Genomic DNA, 25,827 nt, shown 5'->3' with positions numbered 1-25,827 from the left:
TGTTTTTTCTTAGGTAGTGTGGCAAAATAATGTCAACGCAAGAGCGTTGTTACCATTGCAGTGCAGACAGATTGGAGTGTAAATGTACAATCCCTTTGTTGCGTATTGTACCATTTCTTCTTGCCACATGAAAATATTAAACGGCCACAGTACTGGTTCGAGTTTTGAAACTGACAAACATTTTTAATCTTACTCAAACATTTTGTCAAGCACGCTCACATCAACAGAGACATATGTGTTAGAGTACCAGGTGTCAGTTTTTTGTTATTTTTTTCCCTTCAAGCTAGTGATTTTGGGGTTTGTATGAAGTAAAGAAACTAAAAGTACAGTGAACCTCAAGGATGATAACCCAAGCTGTCTATCCATTGATGTATGTATTTACATCAGAAGAAATATGATCCTAAAACAAAAAGATATAAGGTAAGTATGATTAGAACGAACACAAAGACAGCAAATTGTAGTAACAAAGGTATGTTTTCCTTCACGTCCGCGTAACTTAAAGTTTCAATCCCCTTGCAAGACAAACTTGGTATCTTTTGTAGAGCTTGAAATAAAAAACTGAACAAACTTAAACACTTTGCTATAGATACATGCATTTTCTTTTTTGCAGCAGCAGACTAAACAACATAAATAAATTAAATCTTCTAGCAAAAAAGAAATACATGATAAAAATAGAATTAAAGATTAACGATGACTAACCAACAAAACCGAATTTAACAAAGGCAATGACATGTGTAGAAATGCCTCTCAGTTTGAGAAAGTATTTGGATGTCATATGCCATGTACCAACAACTTGAAAAAAAAATCTATAAACAGAGAGAAATCTTAATTCAAAATTTAATTTTGTTCCAAATTGTTTGTGTTTTTAGGGAATATACCTAAGCACTAATAAAGGGTGGAACAGGGAAGATACACATAAAAGCTTTGATATTTCTGGAAAAAAAATGAGGTGATATTCCTACAGTTCTTAACCAGCTATATATGCTGGGACGGGTCTGTTGGATATCCACAAATAAAGAAGTACAGATTCTGGTCACGTTGCAAGTGTGTGGGTGTTTTGGAAAATGGTAAAACTTGGATACACTATTTTCTCGTGACACTTATAAAGTGAAGAGTCTGTACAACTGTCAGAAGCCAAAGTCATATAACTTTTGTACGGTTTGTAAAGATTTCCACTTTAGAAAATGTGAAGTATCACAAGTTATTATCACAAACAGAAATGGAACATAGGGGCTTGACAGTTGTTGTTTAGACACCTCCGCTCAACTTCACAACTTACTTGCTCTGTCTCATATTTTGATCTTAAGGAAAGATCATCTTTGTGCAGCAACAGTGGTAACAGCAGGAGGAGACGCCGTCACTGCTGTCGAAAAAGGGTAGTTCTTTTAAAAATGCGTTTAGTATATTTTTAAAAAATATCAGATGAAGAAACGTGTGTTAAAACAGGGTTGGTAGAATGTATTCAGCGACAAAGTAGAAGTGACTGAGAGAAGGAGACAACGTTGTCGAGTGGCGTAGTTTTCTGGAGTACGTACGTGTCCCAGCGACACAGTGCCGGCGTCTCTAGCTCTCTTGAAGACACCAACTGTCTGGGTTTTTTTCTTGCAACTTTTTTCTTTCGTGGTAGGGTTTGAATCGAAGGGTCATCAAGATGCATGAGGTGTTTAAGACGCACCGCTGTCGTTGGGCTCCTATATGCTTGGCTTTCACTTGCCCTTGTGAAATATACCAAGTCATTGTGACAACAAGAGGTAGAGAGGGTATATATGGAGAGAATGAACTTGGTTAAATCATTTCTGAATCAGCAATCGAGATGAAACGATCGCACGATTTCAGTGAGAGAGAAGAAGAACGTAAGAGGCAGCGAAGTGACGTATCGCCTCACACACGAAAAGAAGTGTTCGCTCAAAACGAAGACATGAGCAAACCTGAACCAACACCTTCCACGTCTGCGACCAGACATAGAGAGCCCACTCCAAACCAAAGTCCACCAGTTAACCCTGAAAAGTACTATCACATTCGAGAGACGGAAAAGCGACCCTCTAGAAAATTTAGAACCACGACTTACACCTACACGGTGAAGTTTAAAGATTTCAAGTCCGACGTACCATTGGAGAAAGCAGAAGGGTTTATCACCGAGATGTGGGATTCTTTGCTCACCACACTAAAGCGACAATGTCAACCCAAAGAAGACGATTTCTTGACACTATCCATAGATCACGACAGCTTGAAATCCCCTGTTTGGATCGAGTTTAGCAGACCCGCAGAACTAACCCCTTCCAAAGTCATGGACAAGATTCAACACGTACAACAATCTAATGATCAGTTTGACATCACCGATGGTAAAGCCACACTGAAAATGGCCCACGTCTCTCCTCCTCAAGGGACTGGACGCAAAAAGGTCTTATTGGTGGACGACCTTCGCAACACCAAAACAAGTCTCGTCCGAATTAACAACCCTCAAGACCAGATGTGTTTAGCCCGTGCCATCGTGGTGGGACGAACCTATGCCAACAAGAACGACACGGTAGAATGGAAAAGAACCTGGAAAACTATTCAACGATCCGATCGAGCCAAACAACGAAATGAAGCAGAACTCCTGTTACAACAAGCCGGGCTGTCCAAAGACACACCCTGTGGCATTCCTGAGATGCAAAAATTGCAAGATGCCCTAGCTCCACGATACACCTTGAAAGTGCACCCCCAAGAAGTGCGCGGACCTCTCTTGTTTCGAGGCCAAGACTTTAAGGACGGAAAATACATTCATGTCTATTATCACGATGAACATTTCGATACCATTACCGCCATCCCCGGTTTCCTGGGATACAGATATTACTGTGAGAAATGTGACCGTGGTTATAATAATCGAGAGCAACACAAACATTGTGGATCGAAATGCCCAGGATGTTTGACCTCTCCACCCTGTCTGAGCGAAGGGCAAAAACCATTGCATTGTCCTGCTTGTCTGCGCACGTTTGTCAGCCCTGCCTGTTACCAACAACATCTGAAGACGCAAGGTTCACAGCAGAAATGTGCTTGTCAACTCCTGAGATTGTGCCCTACGTGTAGACAAGGCATACGTACCAATAGTACCAAGGCACACGTATGTTCAGAAAAAAAAAAATGTCACATTTGTCATCACATCGTGGACTTGAAACACCAATGCTACGTGCAAAAATACCAACCCCAACCAGAGAAAGAGGATGGTCACAAGAAGAAAAGCAATTTCATCTTTTTCGATTTCGAATGCATGCAAGAGACTGGCATTCACATTCCTAATTTCTGCGTGGCTCATCGTTCGTGCGAGAAGTGCATTCAAGAACCTATCTTCAGTCATTGCTCTCACTGCAGCAAGATTCCTGGAGGACGTGAAAAAATCTTTCGGGGACCGAACACGCTAGCCGATTTCGCTCGATGGGTCTTAGACCCCATCGACAAGACGTGGAGCCAAGAGGACATCGAACGTTACGGAGATTGTCATCGTCATGCCACGGTGATGGCTCACAATTTCTCCGGATACGATGGACAGTTTCTTCTCAGATACTATACGGAACATGGCACCGAACGTCCTAAAGTGACTTTGAACGGAGCCAAAATCATTTTCATGCAAGTGGGACAAGTACAGTTTAAAGATTCGATGAGCTATTTGGCCATGCCTTTGAGTCGAATGCCTAAAACGTTTGGAATGACAGAAATGGCTAAAGGGTACTTTCCACACTTTTTCAATACGGAAGCCAATCAACATGCCGTTCTACCCCATTTACCTGAGGCTCACTATTACGACCCCGACAACATGCGTACCGAACAACAGAAGCTTTCTACGCTTGGTACCAGGCTCACGCCTCGGACCCTTTCGACTTTCAGGAAGAAATGCTAAAGTATTGTCGTTCCGACGTGGACATTTTACGGCGTTGCTGTGGAAAATTTCGAGAACTGTTCATGGAACACGGAGGGGTCGATCCTTTGAAAGAAGCTTGCACCATTGCCAAAGCGTGTTCCTTAGTGTATCGACAACGATTCATGCCTGAAAACACCGTGGCTGTCATCAGCCCTCAAACGACCAACTTTGTCAAACGTCAATACTCGGTCAAAGCCCTACGTTGGTTACATTACTTGTGCGACAAGGAAAACAAATGGATTCAGCATGCTCGCAACGGAGGGGGTGAAAAGACCATCGGAACGTATTCGGTAGATGGCTGGGACTTAGAAAACCCGAAGATCGTGTACGAGTTTAACGGTTGCTTATTTCACGGATGTCCCGTCTGTTACCCTGATCGTAGCACTAAAAATCTGTTTTTACAACGAACCATGGAAGACTTGTACCAGGACACTTGTCAGCGGCGCCTAAAGTTGGAACAGGAAGGATACCAAGTGGTGGAAATGTGGGAACACGAGTACGATCACCGTATGAAAACCGATCCCGAGTTTAAACGCCTCGTGGAAAGTTACCAGTTCATGGACCCGCTGAACCCGAGGGATAGTTTGTACGGAGGAAGGACCAATGCCACCTGTTTGCTGTACCAAGCCGACGAAGAGAAAGGAGAAGAAATCAAATACTTGGACGTGTGTTCGCTGTATCCCTACGTGTGCAAATATTGTCGCTTTCCTGTAGGGCACCCGCAATTGTTAACGGAACACATCGACCTGAAAAACATTCGACAATACGAAGGCTTGATCAAGTGTAAAGTTTTGCCTCCCACGAACCTATACCATCCCGTCTTACCTCACCATTGTCAAGGCAAACTGATGTTTCCATTGTGCCGTACTTGTGCCGAAACGTGCAACCAAGACCTACCTTGTCAGCACACCCAGGAAGAACGTGCCTTGACGGGAACCTGGGTCAGCGTAGAATTGTTCAAAGCTCTGGACATGGGATACCAACTGTTAGAAGTGTACGAAATTTGCCACTTTCCCAAGACACAACGATACCACAAGGGTGATCCCAGTCAGAAAGGCATTTTCGCCGACTACGTGGATGCCTTTTTGAAACTGAAGCAAGAAGCCAGCGGCTATCCTTCCTGGTGTCACACTCCCGAAGACCAAATAAAATTCAAAGAGAAATACCGGGAACAAGAAGGCATCACTTTAGACCACATAGAGAAAAACGAAGGCAGGCGATCGTTTGCCAAAGTGATGTTAAATTGCTTGTGGGGAAAAATGGCACAACGACCGTGTTTACCCAAGACGGAATATTTGACAGAACCTTCCCGCTACTTCCAAATGATTCACGACAAAACCAAATACATGAAACACGTGGACGTCGTTCGTGAGGATTTGATCTTGGTCAATTACGAAGAAGATCTGGACTTTGTACAAGACGACCCTTTTGGAAATGTCATCATTGCGGCTTACGTGACAGCCCATGCTCGCTTAAAATTGTACGAAGCTTTAGAACTGTTAGGGGAACGCGTCCTGTACTTTGACACGGACAGTTGCATCTACATCGATCAACCGGGTCAGCAACACCCTAACATCGAAGAAAACCGTTTAGGAGCCTGGACAGACGAACACCCCGACGACAAGATTCTAAGTTTCGCGAGTGGCGGTCCTAAAAATTACGGCTACCAATACCGGGACAAACAAGGAGAAGTGCACACGGAGTGCAAAGTGAAAGGACTGACTCTGAATTATCGTACCAGTCGAGTGGTCAACTTTGGGGTATTGAAAGAAGCCTTGCAATCGGGAGAGGATGGAAACTTTAAAGTGACCACTCACCAACCGAACAAGATTGTACGTTTACCCACTCACCACATCGTCAGTCGACCCCTGGAAAAAATCTATCAAATCGTGTACCAGAAGCGAGTGAGACTTCCCAATCACTTTACGTTGCCGTACGGTCACATCGATATTGGTCAGCATATAAAAAGGGACAACGTCCAAGACCAATAGTTCATTGTCACTACCAAGACCAATCGACAAAAATGAATCCTTTCAAACAGCAAGTGTAGAGCGTAAGACTCAAGTCCAACCAGAAACTCGGGTGTGATTATATGCCTCACGATCACATCACCAATGCAATAGCACATCTTAGTTGTTATGTACTAATGCCATGACAAACTACGTGCAACCAGTGAAACTTCCAGACCACAAAACTTTACCTTATGGACATGCTGATATCACCCAGTATAAAAAAGGGACGACTTCCAAGAACGACACTTCATTGCAAGGACAAGCGACGAGAAAGATGAATAACTCTACGCAGAAGAAAAAAGAGAAGGTACAAACATCATTAACCTCTTTCACCACCATACCGTCACAGCAAAGTGCGTTCAAGAAGGGAAAGGATTCAATAGACCTAAAGGAGTATTTTAGCATCCAAATGACCCAGACAGCGACCTCGAGAAAATTTAGAACGCAACTTACACCTACACGGTGAAATTTAAAGACTTCGCGTCTGACGTTCCAGCCGAGGAAGTATCAGGTTTCATTACGGATCTACTTGACTCACTGTTAGAGGAACTCAAATGTCATTGCCAAGTCAAAGATGAAGGTCGTTTGAGCCTATCTATGTATCACGACAGTTTGAACTCGCCTGTATGTCTCGGATTTAGCACACCTGCAGAAATAACTTCTTCCAAACTTTTGAGGGCTATTGAAGACGTGCGGTCGGTGAGAGAAAAATTTGACATCACCGATGGAAAAGTGACTATTCATATGGTATATGTTGTACCTCCATGGGAAGAAGACGATCACTGCTCTTGATCTGCTTACCGATAAGTGTACCTAGCACGATGGACGTAACAGCAGATTTACGACTGACAGGGAATACGAGATCGGAAACATCTATGCTGGGACACAAGTGGTAGCTGACCAGATTTTAAACAACGTGTGTAACGGATAGAGAGACAAACACGAACTTTCTCTTATTTGATTGTTTGTTACTTGTTTTGTTTTAACTTTTTCTTATAAACGAACATTTAATGTAAATTCGTTGCATATGAAGTGATTTTAGAAAGGAGTGAACGTTAATTTTAAACATTAGTTTACTAGAGTCAATAACTAAACAACTCGTAAATATGTTTCTTTTATGTTCAAATGTTTATGTATTTAATGGATAGTGCTTAGACCAAAGCACAGGCCAGAGAGCCCATGTATATATGTACTTGAATAAATGTTTTGAACCCATACAACAGACTTTTCTTTATCGAGTCTCTATTCTATCTGTGAGTCTTTCTTTAGAATATTTCTGTCCTCTTTTCTGTGTGTTTGAATGTGTATTTGTTTGTTTCTGTATGTCTATGTTTGTCCCTATCAACCCTTTGTCCCTACAAATACATTTCACCCTATAAAAGGTTTTGACCCTATAAACCTATGACGTTACCAATGTTTAATTCCCACTGATCCCCAGGTGACATTCCCATGTTCAATTTCCATGTTCAATTCCCCTTGTCGCTAGAGTGACACAGGGTTTTTCTCCATGTTAAATTTCCCTTGTCGCTAGAGTGGCCCAAGGGGTTTTGTAATGCTAATTCCCATTGTCGCTAGGGTGGCCCCATATACTACTGAGACAGCAATGTTGGTGAGCCCTTGGTCCATCAAAAATGCTCTCATGCGGCCCTCAGGGTTATTTTACTTTGAGAACCGTGGCTTAGAAGAAGCCCTTGCAAGAATTTCAATACGACCACTATTGACTTTAGTTTAGCATGATTTTCGTTTAGGACCAAGCAGACATGTTAAAAGGTCTGCTCGCGAAAACTTGTGTAGCAGCGGGCATAGCACTAGATGGGAGGTAGTGAAAAAATGATTTGGCACCCAATGTTGGAGGTATGATCGGCACCATTGTTATTAAGTACAAAGTAGTCGTCATATGTTCTTTTGAGTTAAAAGCCAATGTACTTACTGTCATCCATTGAAGAGTAATAGTGTAATGCAAGTGTCAAGACGGTCTTACTTGCGGCCATATTGAAAATAAGAGGGGCAATATTTTCATTTCAAACCAACTAGATATTGAAAACTACATGCCAGTATGACTTTCTGTTCAGATGGCATCGCATTTCTGATTATCTCATTTAGATCATATATAATAACGTATCGATCACATTTTCGTTTAGAATCAACCGGACATCATAAAATATATGCCAGTGAAACTTTAAAGTCGATACGATCACTTATTCAGTCCAAGCAGTAATAATATTTCCAAGATGTCAACAGTGAAATCAAAATTGGATGTACAAGGGCATGTCCGACGGGCACCATTTTCAGTTCCACACAATAAGAAGTCTCTTTATGAAGAACCCCATATCAATAAACAGTACATTCAGGACAATTAGTGATAGCATGGTTTTTAAAAAAAGAAAAGATTGATCCCATGGCAGACATAATTTGTACCAAGGCAACGCTTTCAGATAAAACTAACTAGGTATCATAATATATATATCAGATAAAATTGATTTGTGATACAAATATATCTTCATAACAAGTTGCATTCTCCATATTGTGTCTGATTTACCCGTTAATTCGACTCAAAGTAACAAAGGGCAATAACTGTTATAGAAAAACGTTCCACAAAATGCTATATCTCGCCTGCTCTAACATGGTATAATTTTAAAAAACATTGCCTACTTACTAGAACAAGACATTTAATTCACTCTGTCCTGTAACAGAGATTATTAATAATCCTAATATATATGAAAATATGAAAATACATGAAAATACACCTCAGTAATTTCTCATTTTATTTCGTCTAAAAGTAAGAATGACCTTTAATTTATCGAATGCCTATTGACACTTGTCTGACAAATAAAAATTGGTTTTCGTAGTCAACAAATTGGTCTTGGGCTCTGCAATTATGGAAACATTTGACCAGCATTTCCGACAATATCCAGCCATATCCAGAAATTGCGTCAGTTCCGTTTTCTGATGTATAATGGGAATTCAGACATGGCGTTAACCTTAACTTCCACAGGCTTTACTTGACCATATCCAACAATATGTCCTATCAATGTAACACAAACTCGGCGAAACTCACTTTGACTTAAATTAGTTGTCAAATTTGCCTCACTTAGTCGAACAATGAATTTTTCTAACTGTATCCAGATTCTTTAAATGCTTCCTAATGGTGAAGACTGGCTGAACCAAAGCAACTGCAATTCACATTGCATGCCATTAACTAAATCATCACTGTGTGGGACAGGTACAACTAAACTGAAAGATAGGGCTATCTTTATCAACTTACTCCTTTAACATATTTTTTGGCAGAACTTTCCTTTTTCCGTATGCCAGGAGTGTTGACGATGTACCTTAAGTTACTTTCTTTCTAGCTGCATAGGGACCAAAATAACAAGCTTGAGGATAACTTTGAGGTATGGACAAGAGAGCCAGATCTGTATCACCTGACGGAAAAGTTCTTCGCTTTGTAGTTTTGTCATACCTTAAAGTCACTTTTTGCTTGAGGGGAGTGAAAATTGTTTCTGGCTATTTCACAAGCATTTGACAGGTTTTTTTCACTCAAAGGCATATCACGTAGATTAATTATTAAGTCCTTTGTGGAAGGAAATTCCTATTTTAACGACTTCCAGCGATTGCATTGTATCTTTTGCGTTTTGCTTAATTTGCGAAAAAAGCCAGATGTGTTATAAAAAGCCTATATAACTTACAGAATAAAAATGTAACAGATATTTACAAATCTTGATTTTTTCCACCTTGTACAGATATTTCAGCAGTTATAATACATATTTTAATTTACTTCATTTTTTTTAACTGAACGCTGCTGTGTGTACTGTCGTGAAATCCATTTTTGTATTTATAGTAGGAATATTAATAATCTCAAATACAGGACAGAGTGAACTTTATTTCTTGCTCTAGTAACTATGCAATATCTTAAAAGTTTACCTTAGCAAAACAGTCGAGATATATTATTCCATGGAAAGTAAACACTGAATCACGTGTTATTTGGGGTCAAAAATCCATTTTGTATCAAGAAAGAACGATCGTTCTTTAATTAAGAAAAGTGATATTCATAAAGTGTACAACAATATCCCACAATTCGACTCTAAATGCATATAAAAATGTGATTTCTAAATGTCAACATGAAGACCCACTCTATTACCTTCTTGAACCTGTAACCCAGAAAATCCTATTTACTATTCATCTTTTGGAATCATAAAAATAAATGCATTATTGAAATGATGGAAATGTGTATCAAACAAATTCTGCATCTTAGTCCAAGTTTCCAATTTTGCAAAACGTTGTCCCACACGTACAAAATTGTCTGCTACCCAACATATCAACTAGATCCTATTCATTGTTGTTTGTCTTCCACATAATAACTTATTTTTTCTAAAAATTGAACTTGACTATTTTTTTACGTGATCGGTGTAACAAGATAACCGGGTGGGATATCTCGGATTAACAACAGAACACGTTTTGACGACACAGATATATGGTTTAATGTGGCGATTTATATGAGCAGTGGATGATGAAGATGTGTGCGTATTTATAATCCAAATATTGGATCTATTTAACAAAAAAACGCACAGTTTCAAAGATGGAAAAAATATACAAATAAATTTAGATCAGTAACCCTAAAACACAGGATAAATGATTTCACAAATGATTCAATAATGGAAAGATGAATATAGTTCACTCAAATAGTAAACGATGTAAGTCTTTACACATAGTAAAAAATGTATTCGCTCAGGTAGCGAAATTATGTCACTAAACAAGAACGGATATACAATCTATCCTTCCAGTCCTGAATAATACACTGGGTCTTACTAACCCAAAATTAGCATACAGCTAAAAATACGTGTGGAGATTCACTCCGTCACCCGTGCACCATATCCGCTCCACAGCTCCTCCGAATCAATTTCACAACCAATATAGACTCCGGACCCTCGGAATACTATGATCACTTGAAACATTAGACCCTCCGGACACTTGAAATATTAGACCCCCCGGACCCCCTGTCCTTTGACGGCTCTACAGCTGGGTCACCTTAGTCACTCTTGACATTCCGGACGCTAGACATTAGACGCTCCGGCACCTTAAACGCTCCGGACACACGGACGTTTCTACCCTCTGACAACACCGGACACCCCGGATATTCCTACCACCAAAACCTCTCACTCAGCTGAAAATATACCCGATACAGTGTACTAAACTTGATACAGACATAACGTAAGGACGTTATACATGGTAAGTTAAAAAGATTATATTATAATGGCAATACAAAACAGAGGTTCAATAGTAAACCTAACCCTGCTTGATAAGACAATAGTAAACAATTCTTTTAAAAAATGTAGCTTTACATTACCAATATAAGTCCTGCATTACGTCGCAACAAGAATAAAAAATGCACGCATTATGGTATGTAAAGAAAACTATAACAAACATGCAAAGGCAAATATGGTAATACACTAGTTATCACTTAAAACCCAAAACATTACCTACCCCTACAGCTGGAGTTGTGCGAATCCTTTTAGCAGGCCGCTTGCTGACAAAACCATTAGTATTGTAAAGGTCCTTTACGTGTAGTAACGTATTTATACCTTTAGAATTTTCGTTATTCTTTATCAAAGGCACCTTGCACGTGTAGCACAGGACGAATCGTACTCACGATTTCGAAATACATAGACCATATTATAATCACCCTCGGGTATCGTTGTACAGAGAAAAGAAACGAAACCCGAGTACATGTATTTAATTAACAACATTTACACCATTCCGTGACAATCGGTTCAATTTACTTAATATCTCTTGCCATTTATTGGCATAGTTATGAATTTAATTTTAAAAACAGCTCGAAACCTGACCTAATTACTCGACTGAAGGGCTGACAGAAACTGCCCAAAGTAACGTATTTCATTTCTATAGCCCGATGGATAAATATTACTTCTTTTCAAAGCTGTGCGCAGAATAGGCCGTCATCTCATGAAAACACGTGACTGGTATCCCGTGCGTTCAAAGTGTGTATTATTTTGAACAGATTATTCTAGTGACGATTGCCTCTTTTAAAATAGTTAGCATTGCCGTATTTTATTTACGTAAATCGGTATGCGTTTTGCCTCATTATTGGTGACGAAAACCTTAAATGCGCAGAAATGCCCGACATCATTGTACATAATTGTTGCTTAACGCTTCTTCTAGGAAACGAAAATCTTTCTGGAGAATTTATGTCGATATTTAATATTAATTTTGGGAGTTTAAGGACTTTTTCTGAAATGGTAGAAAGCTAAATATTTTATAAATTGTAGAATTTTACTTTTGATTGGAAGCATATATCCATTTTGCTAGGAAGTGCCATTAAACGATAACATATGGATACACATACTTGAGGTTCGAAATTTTTAATTGCAAACATTGGTATCCCACATAAAGTTATTCTACGAACTATTTTTGTATAATTCTAGATTGTTATTTTCACTTTTTGCTCATATTGCAGGCACGTTGCAGCAACTAAAATTACCAAAGGAAAGAAATGTAAAGTCAACGAGTAGTATTATGCCACATGTCTCGCCTGCACGAAATACGCCTTAACATTTCTTTTAGAAGTTACTTGTTCGGTGGTACTGAGGGAAAATTTGAAAATATGGCACAGACGGGAGAAGTAGACGTCGATTGAATCACCAACTAAAATCATCGCTTGTGAGAAGTGTAGTGAAGAATACCTCAACGGCATCCCCACCTCCTAGAATTCTTCAAGTCATGGCGTCAGCTACGATCATGTCCTGACATCTAGAGACGAACATTCGGGTGGCGACGGAAGCGCCTTACTACACCCGTTCCAAATTTAGTTCAAGATAAAGAGACGTATTGGTGTTTACTAGTCTGTTCTCTTTCATTAAACAACGGATGTGATGGAGTTAACTGTCTTAAAGTTCTGAATAATTTCTTAAATTTCCATAACTTTGGTAGTGTCATCCCTTAGGGCACATTTATTTAATTTAGTTTTCAAATAATAAAACACACGTACAAAAGTTGGATGCAGTTGACACATTTTCCTCAAAATGTTCTGTTCTAGAAACGGGAGAAACCCCGAAAAAGCACGTTAAGTAGGCTGTTTGGTTTTAAATTGGAATTTGTTGACAATGTTATGGGTTACTATGCGACAGAAAAGAAATTATAATTTGATGAACGAAATACCTAACTATTGTTATTCCTTTATATCCTTGCTGCTTTTTGTTTCTGATGGCGGTGGTAGTTATGGTGGTGGTGGTGAGAGGGTACAACGAAAATTAACGGCAGTTAATTCATTAGTGATAGAAATCCAGTACCTTGCAAATTGCAACCTATTCAAACAAACACGTTCTCGTCTATTTCATTCCTGCCAGGACATATCTCTTCTTCTAAACCGTGTCTTGCTGCAAAATTAAAATTCAGTTTCTTCACTAAATTGTATGTGTCTCCAACAGTAAAACTCATTTTGTTCACTAAAGAATGTGCTACTATAACGGTAAAGATAAGTTTCTAGCAAATGTGTGTGCTTTTGCGAAGGGTAAACTCTAGCAAATGTGTGTTCTGCCATGGTAAACAGTATTACTTTGTTTTTTGTTTTTTTAACCCCGTAATAGGTTGACCACTGGGTCGGGGAACCGTTCCAAGGTCACCTTACAATCAAACATGTCTGGTTATCAGATAATCTAAAGATGATAAATATAATCTACAGAAAAAGAAAAAGCACGAATGCACACGTGGATATGGTACACAATCTAGGTGACATGGACTTTATGATATTATAGTAGTAGCAAATGGGGTCACCCTAGCCTCAATGGGAATTAGCATTACAGAGACCCCTGGGTCACTCTAGCCTCAATGGAAATTTAACATGGAGAAAAATTGTGGGTCACTCTAGGCTCAAGGGGAATTTAACATGGGAAAAAGTCTTGGGTCACTCTAGCCTCAAGGGGAATTGAACATGGGAAAAAAGTCTTGGGTCACTCTAGCCTCAAGGGGAATTGAACATGGGATTTTTTTATTTTTTTTTTAAATTTTTTTAAAAAAGGGGTAGGCAATTGAAAGGCTATCTCTTTTCGAGAAATATGGCTGGCCCTGAAAAGGGCCTTTGGGTTTATGTTAATATTAATATTAACATAGATGGCATCTGTCACATCTTCTTCTTCTTCTTCTTAAACTCCTTCTAACTGCCGGTCCATACACAAGTACCCTCTTGAGACATCCTTGTCTTTCTATGTAAACTCTCCTCATCCATTGACTAGTATCTGTCCTATCAACAACAGTCCACTTGGACCTGACATACATGAGCATGTCCGTCCTAAACATCATGGAAGACACAAGGGTGGATGACTCAACTGTGGTCCACATCTTGAAGCGACGAAAATAGGTGAATCAATGCAGTGAACTGCGCTTATTTATAGGTACAGGAAGGATTGAAACGGATTGAATTCATTCACCAATCCGAACACGCGTTACAAAATTCAGTCAGCTCGCATCCAATCCGAAGAGAGCAGTCTGTGACGTCACGTGGTCTATATAGATTCGTTAGCGCTTGTGTGCAGTCAATCTATGCGACAGTGATTCAACATGACGGAAACTCAGAAAACGATCCATTGGGGTGCACCAGCAGGGGAGACTGCCCAAGGGAACCCGGACTTACTTTCAGAAGAGGTACATTGGGATTTTGTGGATTTTCTTACCTCGCAAGAATTTGTTCCGGAACCTTCGTTACCTTCTTCATTACCGCAAGTGGAGAATTTTAGACAGAGACAGAAAGAAGAATTGGAGAAATTTATGCAACGACAAAAGGAAGCGGAACAAGCTTTTCTCCTACAGCAACAGCAACAGCAACAAGAAGAGGTAAGAAAAAAACAACAGCAACAACAGCAAGATGAAGTAGCAGCAAAGAAACAAGAGGGTGAAAATCAAACGGCTACGGTACTGTTGGACATTTTAGCGGAGTTAAGAAGTCTGAAACAAATGTATCAGACTTCTTTATCACGACCGAAGAGAATACGACCTTCCCGAGCTAAACACGCCAACCCTGTGACTAAGCCTATCGTACCACCCTTAGTGATTTCAACCCAATCATCAGACGTAGGCCTCGGCCGTGGCAAAGGCTTAAGGCAGTTAAAGTTGATTGGTTAAACTCACCCCTACACCAAAATAAAAAGGCCCTTTTCAGGGCCACCCACATTTCTCGAAAAGAGATAGCCTTTCAATTTGCCAATAACTCAAAAATCAACAAAAAAAAACAAACCATTTTACCCTTATAGTACGTGTCTTTTTTGTATGAGTGCGTGAGTGTAGCTTCTTATTTTAAAATCAAAACTCAAAGACACTTACCTCATATCATTCATGTATTCTTTTATCCATTTTTTACAATCCAATTCACAATTCACCACAGAACACTTTAATTAAAAGTTCATTGACTTCTTCTTTCTCCTTGTTTAGCCTCTCTGTTTTTTGAATTTCTTCACCGTTTTTTCCTCATTTTCTTCCCTTCTTCTTTTCTTCTCCTGTTTCTTTGCTTCTTTTAAATAGAATTGTCTTCTTTCTTCCTCTTCTTCCTCTGAAGAATCCCTCTCTTCTTTCGAAGAATCCCTCTCTTCTTCCGTAGAATCCTTCTATTCTTCTGAAGAATCCTTCTTTTCTTCTGACTCCTCTTGTTTCTTTTTTGGGCAATCTGGAGACCAATGTCCTTTTTCTTTACAATAATAACAGGTATCTTGACTTTTGTCTTTTTTAGCCCCTGTTTTTTATTCTTTTTTGAGGGTCTGGACACTCTGAAGACCAATGCCCTTTCTTCTGACAGATATAGCAAGTATCCTGACTTTTATCTCGAAAGGAAGCAGAGTAGTCCGTCGGCTGGTCTGAAGAGAATTTTCTAATGACCCCTCGCAAAGCTCTGACGAAACGTTCCATCTGGGTAGTCTCTTCCATCGTTGTGCTCGGCTTGAGAGTGAAATGAATAGTGAAAGAACAAGACACACACCCTTGTATATACGCTAGTCTGCCATGACTATAAATTAGTCTATGGTGTTTACACTTGAGTCATTTGACGTTTTGCACTCAAGATGAAACGATCCCATTCATTCGAGAAGAAAGAAGAAGAAAGCAAGAGGCAGAAACGTGATCTATCGCCTCGTACCAGAGGTGAAATCTTGGCACAAATTCATGCCAGTGATTTTGAAGAGGACATAAGTGAACCAGAATTTGAAACCTCTAAACCAAGCTCGTCACCCTTAGTCAACCCTGAAAAATACTATTCCATTCGAGAGACGGAAAAGCGGTCCTCTAGAAAATTTAGAACCACGGCTTACACCTACACGGTGAAGTTTAAAGATTTCAAGGCCGACGTACCATTGGAGAAAGCAGAAGGGTTCATCACTGGGGTGTGGGATTCTTTGCTCACCGCACTCAAGCGACAATGTCAACCCAAAGAAGACTATCGCTTGACACTATCCATAGATCACGACGGTTTGAAATCCCCTGTTTGGATCGAGTTTAGCAGACCCGCAGAACTAACCCCTTCCAAAGTCATGGACAAGATTCAACACGTACAACAATCTAATGACCATTTTGACATCACCGATGATAAGGCCACACTGAAAATGGCTCACGTCTCTCTTCTTCAAGGGACTGGACGCAAAAAGATGTTATTGGTGGACGACCTTCGCAACACCAAAACAAGTCTCGTCCGAATTAACAACCCTCATGACCAGATGTGTTTAGCCCGAGCCATCGTGGTGATACGAACCTATGCCAACAAGAACGACACGACAGAATGGAAAAGAGCCTGGAAAACTATTCGACAATCGGACCGAGCCAAACAACGAAACGAAGCAGAACTCCTGTTGCAACAAGCTGGTCTGTCCAAAGACACACCCTGTGGCATTCCTGAGATGCAGAAATTGCATGATGCCCTAGCTTCACGCTACACATTGAAAGTGCACCCTCAAGAAATGCGTGGGTCTCTGTTGTTTCGAGGCCGAGATTTTAAGGACGGAAAATACATTCACCTTTATCATCACGATGACCATTTCGATACCATTACCAGTATCACCGGATTCCTGGGATATATTTATTATTGTGAGAAATGTGATTATGGTTATAACAATCGAGAGCAACACAAGCATTGTGGATGGAAATGCCCAGGATGCTTAGCCTCTCCACCCTGTCTGAGCGAAGAACCAGTGCCTTGTTCAACTTGTTTGCGCACGTTTGTCAGTCCTACCTGTTACCAACAACATTTGAAAACACAAGGTTCACAGAAGAAATGTGCTTGTCAACTGCTGAGAATGTGCCCTACCTGTGGACAAGGCATACGTACCAATAGTACCAAGGCACACGTATGTCGAGGAAAGAAAAAATGTCACATTTGTCACCACATCGTGGACTTGGAACACGAATGCTACGTGCAAAAATACCAACCCCCACCAGAGAAAGAGGACGGTCACAAGAAGAAAGGCAATTTCATCTTTTTCGATTTCGAATGCATGCAAGAGACCGGCATTCACATTCCTAATTTCTGCGTGGCTCATCGTTCGTGCGAGAAGTGCATTCAAGAACCTATCTTCAGTCATTGCCCTCACTGCAGCAAGATTCCCGGAGGGCGTGAAAAAATCTTTCGGGGACCGAACACGTTAGCCGATTTTGCCCAATGGGTCTTAGACCCCATCGACAAGACGTGGAGCCAAGAGGACATCGAACGTTACGGAGATTGTCATCGTCATGCCACGGTGATGGCTCACAATTTCTCCGGATACGATGGACAGTTTCTTTTGAGATACTATACGGAACAAGGCACCGAGCGTCCTAAAGTCACTTTGAACGGAGCCAAAATCATTTTCATGCAAGTGGGACAAGTACAGTTTAAAGATTCGATGAGCTACTTGGCCATGCCTTTGAGCCGAATGCCTAAAACGTTTGGAATGACAGAAATGGCTAAAGGGTACTTTCCTCACTTTTTCAATACAGAAGACAATCAACACGCAGTTCTACCCCATTTGCCTGAGGCTCACTATTACGACCCCGACAACATGTGTACCGAACAACAAGAAGCTTTCTACGCTTGGTACCAGGCTCACGCCTCGGACCCTTTCGACTTTCAGGAAGAAATGCTAAAGTATTGTCGTTCCGACGTGGACATTTTACGGCGTTGCTGTGGAAAATTTCGAGAACTGTTCATGAAACACGGAGGGGTCGATCCTTTGAAAGAAGCTTGCACCATTGCCAAAGCGTGTTCCTTAGTGTATCGACAACGATTCATGCCTGAAAAGACCGTGGCTGTCATCAGTCCTCAAACGACCCACTATGTCAAGCGTCAATACTCGGTCAAAGCCCTACGTTGGTTACATTACTTGTGTGACAAGGAGAGACAAGTGGATTCAGCATGCCCGCAACGGAGGAGGCGAAAAGACCATCGGAACGTATTCGGTCGATGGCTGGGACTTAGAAAACCCCAAGATCGTGTACGAGTTTAACGGTTGCTTATTTCACGGATGTCCCGTCTGCTACCCTGACCGTGACACTAAAAATCAGTTTTTACAACGGACCATGGAAGACTTGTACCAGGACACTTGTCAGCGGCGCCTAAAGTTAGAACAGCAAGGATACCAAGTGGTGGAAATGTGGGAACACGAATACGATCACCGTATGAAAACCGATCCCGAGTTTAAACGCCTCGTGGAAAGTTACCAGTTCATGGACCCACTGAACCCGAGGGATAGTTTGTACGGAGGAAGGACCAATGCCATCTGTTTGCTGTACCAAGCCGACGAAGAGAAAGGAGAAGAAATCAAATACTTGGACGTGTGTTCGCTGTATCCCTACGTGTGCAAATATTGTCGCTTTCCTGTAGGGCACCCGCAATTGCTGACGAAACACATCGACCTGAAAAACATTCGACAATACGAAGGCTTGATCGAGTGCAAAGTTTTGCCTCGAACGAACCTATACCATCCCGTCTTACCTCACCATTGTCAAGGCAAACTGATGTTTCCCTTGTGCCGTACTTGTGCCGAAACGTGCAACCAAGATCAGCCTTGCCATCACAGCCAGGAAGAACGTGCCTTGACGGGAACCTGGGTCAGCGTAGAATTGTTCAAAGCTCTGGACATGGGATACCAACTGTTAGAAGTGTACGAAATTTGCCACTTTCCCAAGACACAACAGTACCACAAGGGTGACCCTACTCAGAAAGGCATTTTCGCTGACTACGTGGATGCCTTTTTGAAACTGAAGCAAGAAGCCAGCGGCTATCCTTCCTGGTGTCACACTCCCGAAGACCAAATACAATTCAAAGAGAAATACTATGCACAAGAAGGCATCTCTTTAGACCACATCGAGAAAAACGAAGGCAGGCGATCGTTTGCCAAAGTGATGTTAAATTGCTTGTAAAATGGCACAACGACCGTGTTTACCCAAGACGGAATATTTGACAGAACCTTCCCGCTACTTCCAGATGATTCACGACAAAACCAAATACATGAAACACGTGGACGTCGTTCGAGAGGATTTGATCTTGGTCAATTACGAAGAAGATCTGGACTTTGTACAAGACGTCCCTTTTGGAAATGTCATCATTGCGGCTTACGTGACAGCCCATGCTCGCTTAAAATTGTACGAAGCATTAGAACTGTTAGGGGAACGCGTCCTGTACTTTGACACGGACAGTTGCATTTACATCCATCACCCGATTCAACATTACCCTGACATCGAAGGAGACCGTTTAGGAGCCTGGACAGACGAGCATCCCGACGACAAGATTCTAAGTTTCGTCAGTGGCGGCCCCAAAAATTACGGCTACGAATACCGAGACAAACAAGGAGAAGTGCACACGACGTGCAAAGTGAAAGGACTGACTCTGAATTATCGTACCAGTCGAGTGGTCAACTTTGGGGTATTGAAAGAAGCCTTGCAATCGGGAGAGGATGGAAACTTTAAAGTGACCACCTATCAACCGAACAAAATTGTACGTTTACCCACTCACCACATCGTCAGTCGACCCTTGGAAAAAGTCTATCAAATTGTATACCAGAAGCGAGTGCGACTTACCAATCACTTTACGTTGCCGTACGGTCACGTCGGTATTGGTCTGTATATAAAAAGGAACCCTAGGCAAGATCGATAGTTCATTGTTCATTGAAGTAACTTACCATGTCGTTGACGAAGAAGAAACCAGATTGGTTTGGCTTGGACCCAAGAGGTGGCCCAGTATGCACGAGAGTTATTCAAGGAAAAAAGTTACTTTTCAACCCGTGTTAGTGGCGGTGCCAGAAGAACCCGTCTCCCAGGACGGGACTGTCGTGGACAGGCCTGAAAGACCCTTTCGGGAGGACACTTCTGTGACCTTACCCCTTACTATAGAACTGGTTAGAACTTTACCCAAAACATGTTGTACAGACACTTGTGTTTATTCAACGTTCATGGTTATCATGTGCCTTTTATTCTTTTACTTAAGCCTTTGGCTTTTATGTATTTTTGTCTTTCGTATTCATGTTTGAAAAAAAAAAACATTCAATAAACGTGTTCTGAAAAAGTATATAAACTCTTGTCTTGTTTGTTTTTCGTGTCACAAGTGACATTTCTCTACCTCTGCTGTCTCTGCTCCCTCTTCCTCTACTGTCAAAGTCATCGACGAACACTTAGATCGTGCCAGTTGGGAGGCTTTGTATCTTCGCCATCCCTTTAACATGCTCATTGCTGGACCTAGCGGTTCAGGCAAAACCGAATTCGTCAAACGTTTGATCGAACATAAACATCATTTGATCGATCGGCCACCTCAACGGATCGTGTGGTGTTACAAAGAGTGGCAATCGGCGTACAGCCTCTTGCGAGAAAGTCAAGGCGATTCCATCGTGTTTGTGGAAGGCATTCCTAAAGAAGACGACGGCATCGTCTCTGACTCCCGTCAAACCCATTTGGTCATTTTCGACGACATGTTAGGAGAAGACGAAGAAGAAATTAAACTGTGGTTCACGCGCAAAGGGCATCACCGTAATGCCAGTGTCGTTTACATCACCCAAAATTTGTTTCAACAAAGTAAAGCCCATCGCACCATCAGTCTCAATGCGCATTACGTGGTCTTGTTTAAAAGCCCTCGAGATAAATCGCAAGTGCAAGTCTTAGCCAAACAGTTAGGAACGCCTTGGCTGACTCAGGCGTACGACGATGCCACTCAAACACCACACGCCTATTTACTCGTCGATTTGAAACCTACGACCCCCGAGGATTTGCGATTTCGTACCCACTTGTTTCACCACTGGTGCCAAGACGGAGGGCCTGTCCTGTACACGTCTCCGTCCTCGACTTCATTTCACTCCCCATCAAAAAATCTATAAAAACCTCAGACCCTTTTTCGTCTGTCTCACACAGCGTCAACATGACGTCCCTTCAGTCGCATCTTCCCGTCAAATTGATTCGTGCCTTGTATGGCATCAGTCGAGAAAAAAAATCCACAAACACGAGCTCGTGTCTTAGAAGCTAGTCTCAAAGAAGTCTTACGATGGTTCACGGTGACGGCACGTCAATTACTCCAAGGAATCATTCAGATTCCTCATCAAACCAAACGCTTTTTTGATCGAAACAAAGTCGCTTTGGTCCAACTGGCCGATCCCCGCATCGACACTCAAACCAAAAAACAAATCATTTTGAAACCTGGAGGGAGCGGTACTCTAGGAGGGGTCATCATTCGCTCACTTTTAAGATGGGATCCTAATGCCCCCAAAGTTATCCCCAAGACAAAAGTCCAACGAAGCCCCAAGAAGAAAAAGACCAGGTCCCCAAGGAGAACTTCTCCAGTGGCAGGACCCTCCTATGACCAGACACCACCACCCCAGAAAAAGAAAAGAAGCCCCCAGAAAAAGAAACAGAGAAAAAGTCCCCAGAAAAAGAAAAGTCCACAGAAAACTAGTCGCAAGAGAGGCACTTCGGCCAGGACGCAACCTTACACTCGCAAACCACGACCTGCCACGGCGGTGACTGCGTCTCCGGCAGCCTCACGTTTGTCCACTTCTCCGTTAATGACACCCAGAACTGAAGAGTACTTGGAGACGTTGATCACACCAAGAACTTCTCCGCTGATGACCCCCAAAAGAACTTCCCCAGTGGCAGGACCTTCCAATTTAGTGGCAGTGGCTGCTGCTCACAAAGTACCATCTCCCAAAATCAAAGTTCAAGAAAGATCGGGCATGTTACAAAGTTTACTGGATTTGTCCAAGCAAGAACTGGCTCGATTTAGTCCGTTACGTACCCCTGCACGACGTGTCATTCCTGTCCTCAAACTAATACGACGTCAAGACAATCAGTGGCGACGCGTTCCAGTATAAAAAAGGCCTGTGACCAAGTCGGGTATCAGTGTTTTTTGGTGCTCCTGAAGACTCAAAGATGTCACCCTCCAGAAAACCCCAAGGAAAGAAAAGGAAAGGACTGCCACCACGTTTAGCCAAACATGGGGACATGTTATCTGTCCTGTCCAAAGCTTCTCCACCCCTACGAAAAAAACTCATTCAAACAGCCTCCAAAGAGGTCATCGATACCGTGTGCGAATGTTGTTTGAACGTTTTGAAAGGCACGATCCCTTTGTCCAAACACCAGAAACAATGCTTAGGCAAACATCGTCACGTTCTTCGCCAAATGGTTCAAAAGAAAATTCCCATTCGTCAAAAAAAGAAGATGTTAGTGCAACGTGGAGGTATTTTACCTCTCTTGTTAGGCCCCATACTGAAAGGAGTCTTGGGAACCATGTTGGGAGGACTGGTGGGAGCAAAATAAAAAGGCCTCGGAAGTTCCAAGATCTCAGAATCGACCCCTGACAACCCCATGGAAGGACGAAAACTAGCTTTAGTGCCTTACAAACGATGGATGGAATACCATCGGTGGCAAGAACAACACACCCCGCATTTACCTCCCAATCCCAATTTGAGCGAGATGTCCCAGTTACAACACGAATTGCAGTCCTTGATGGATTGCCAAGATTTGTCCGAAACAGAAAAATCGCAAAAGTACGGTCAACTCTTGCAACGACTGCAACTCTTTCACCAGAAAGCTTTAGACGAAACAGCTCTACCCACACTGAAAGATTTTAAGACCTTGATGAAAAGTCCAGCACCATCACCAGTACCAGTAGCAGTACCAGTGACCAAGACAGAAAAAAGAAAAGAAGAAGAAGAAGAAGGGTTTCAAACTCCACCAGAAAAAGTACGCAAGTTAACAACACCACCTACCTCCAGAATTGGATGGATTAAAAAGATGATGGCCACCCCTTCTTCATCACAAGAGAAAAAGAAAGTGAAGACAGAAGTGAAGACAGAAGTGAAACAAGAACCGATATCCCCCGCTCAGACATCCTCCTCCTCTTCAACACCTATTGCCGGTCGCACACGCAAAGCATTGCAATCCAAGAAAATACCCCAAGAGAAAAAGAGTAGCATCCTCCAAGAGTGGGTGCCTTATTAACACACCAACCAACACAAAAAAATGGAAAAAGTCTTAGCCAGCATTTACTACGATCCCTCCCATCCTGCAGGTTACGCAGGAGTTCAAAAATTGTATCGTGCTGCCAAAACGCGACTGAAAAGTCTCCGTTTACCTCAAGTGCAACGATGGTTACAAGAACAAGCTACCTACACTTTACACAAACCCATTCGACGCAAGTTTGCCAGAAGTCGCACCCGAGTGGAAGGCATCGATCATCAATGGCAAGCCGATTTAGCCGATGTCTCTCATTTGGCCAGCTACAATCGTGGCTACAAATATTTGTTTTGTGTCATCGACGTCTTTTCCAAATTTGCTTGGGTCGTACCCTTGACTTCCAAATCGAGCAGCGAGTTAGTGCGAGCCCTGCAACGGGTGTTGAAACAAAGTGGCCGTCACCCTCTTCGATGGCAAACGGACAAAGGTACCGAATTTCTGAACCAAGCTTTCCAAAAAGAATTAAAGAAACGTGACATTCATTTTTTTACCACCGAGAATCCCGAAACCAAAGCCAGCATCGTGGAACGTTTTCAACGCACTTTGAAAGAACGCATGTGGAAATATTTTACGCATCACCACACTCTGAAGTACATCGACATCTTACCGCACCTGGTGCAAGCGTACAACCAATCTTACCATCGAAGCATTGGACGTGCCCCGCAAGACGTGACTCCCGACAACGAAGTGTCGGTGTTTGAGCGCCTGTTCGGTACGTCCCCGACGAGGGCTGTCCCCAAGAAAAGTGGAGACTTGGCCGTAGGAGATTGGGTGCGCATTGGCAAAACCAAACGCACTTTCGACAAAGGTTACTTACCTAACTGGACGACCGAATTGTTTCGCGTCACTGGACGAGTGCATGGCCGTCATCCTGCCGTCTATAAATTGGAAGACATGAACGGAGAAGTGCTCAAAGGAACATTTTATTTGCCCGAGTTACAACGTGTCACCAAAAAAGAAGACGACGTGTACGACATCGAAAGCATTCTCGAACGCAGAACCCGTAAAGTGGGCAAACAACGTGTCAAAGAAGTCAAAGTACGTTGGAAAGGATATCCACCCAGTTTTGATCCTTGGATCGACGCTTCGCAAGTCATCGACTATAAAAAGAAGTGACCATCATGCCCTTTCACACAGCAGACGCAGCTACGTCGACCACTCCTCCTTCACCCAGTTCTTCTGTGCAAGATTTACAAAAACAACCCTTGTGGGTGTGGTGTGGAGAACGTGTGCCTAAAACACAAATCGTCTTTTTCTGCCAAATCTTCGTGGTGTATTGTGTCATCGGGGCAGCCATCGTCAATTTGAGTTTGCAACAAGGAGACAAACAATTGTGGACCATTTTATTGAGCAGTTGCATCGGTTACCTGCTTCCTAATCCCTCCCTGAAATTCACCTCGAACGGGAACCACGGGAACCTTGTGTCCAGTGCCAGTGCCAGTCACCACTCCAACCACAACCAGAACCCCATTTTGGGCGGAGACACGCCTCTGACGTCGACTAACCCCTCGGACAGCCACAGAACTCTGGAATTATGAGTCACCAAAACCAATTTTACTTAACCTTACCCAGTGACAGTTCCATGGAGGTGTTTCCCAAGAACACGTTGTGCTGTTACACGGCCAAATTACCTCAAGCCATCCAGTTAGATCACGAAGCCCATTGGGAAGTGGCTTTAGTAGAAATGATTCACCCGACCCAAGTCCTCAATGTCCTTCCCAATCAAAATTTTTTTGATGTGGAAGTTCATGACGAGCAAATGCAACAGTGGATGGATAGCAATGTCAAATATGACAAGAAAACCCGTACACAAAAGTACACCACCTATCACTTGTTCATTCCCCCAGGCTATTATTTTAGTGGTCAACATTTGGTCAGCACCATAGCCTCCAGGTTTTATGTCGTGTTTCTGAAAGCTTTGGAGCATGTCAACAAAAGTGTCACCATGGAGTACCACAAAGCAGCTCGTCGCTTCTTGATGAAATTTGAACGAAGTAAAATCGTGTCCATTTTATTTTGTCCTGAATTGTTTGACATGTTGGGCGGAGACATGGACATGAGAAAGGCCATGCTCAAGAAAAACGAATTACCCATCGTTTACGACAACGAGTCTTTTAGCAAGTTATTTCGTGCCCCGGTAGAACTGAACCAAAGACTGAATTTGATGTTCGTGTATTCCGATGTGGTGGAGTACAACGTTGTGGGACACACCTCCGTACCGTTACTGCGTGTCATTCCTTTCAAAGTAGATTCTGTCACGGACGCTGACGAGGAAGGTGGAAACACTTACCACGTCCACCGCGAATTTGTCCATCCTCACTATTTGCCTGTCAGTAAGTCGTATTTGGACACGGTCAACATTGCTATAAAAGGAGATCTGGGACAAAATATTCCATTCACCAAAGGAAAAGTCACGGTGAAACTCCATTTTCGAAAACGGTTCTCTCACGACTCGTA

The sequence above is a fragment of the Sinohyriopsis cumingii genome, chromosome 15 (assembly GCF_028554795.1).
Source record: "Sinohyriopsis cumingii isolate HCF-2022 chromosome 15, ASM2855479v2, whole genome shotgun sequence".
NCBI classification, from domain to species: Eukaryota; Metazoa; Mollusca; class Bivalvia; order Unionida; family Unionidae; genus Sinohyriopsis; species Sinohyriopsis cumingii.
The sequence above is the reverse complement of the archived record's forward strand: the minus strand, read 5'-3'. Positions refer to the sequence as shown.